The following is a 537-nucleotide window of genomic DNA, read 5'->3' on the forward strand; positions in this document are numbered from 1 at the left end:
CGACGTAACTCTTTATGTCGAACTCTTTATCACCTCCATAGCCGAGAAACATTTCCTTATTCCTCTAAGGATAATTTCGACCGCTATCTGGTGATCCAGTCCTAGATCACCTTTGTACCCTCTTGCCAGACATGTGGCAAGGCACACATCAAGTGTGGTACTTCAGCATGGCATACCGTATAGAGCCTATGACAAAAGCATAGGGGACGACCTTCGTCCTTCCTCTTTCTTCTGCCGTGGTCAATCTTTGAGTCTTACTCAACTTTACACCTTACAACTCAGGTAAGAACCCCTTCTTTGACTGATCTATTTTGAACTCCTTCAAAAACATGTCAAGGTGTGCGCTCTTTGGAAGTACCATCAAGCGTCTTGATCTATCTCTATAGATCTTGATGCCCAACATGTAAGCAGCTTTATCTAGGTCTTCCTTTGAAAAACACTCTTCAAACAACCGTTTATGCTTTCCAGAAATTCTACATTATTTCGGATCAACAATATGTCATCCACATATACTTATCAGAAATGTTGTAGTGCTCC

Source organism: Triticum urartu, chromosome 7, assembly GCF_003073215.2.
Source record: "Triticum urartu cultivar G1812 chromosome 7, Tu2.1, whole genome shotgun sequence".
Taxonomy (NCBI): domain Eukaryota; kingdom Viridiplantae; phylum Streptophyta; class Magnoliopsida; order Poales; family Poaceae; genus Triticum; species Triticum urartu.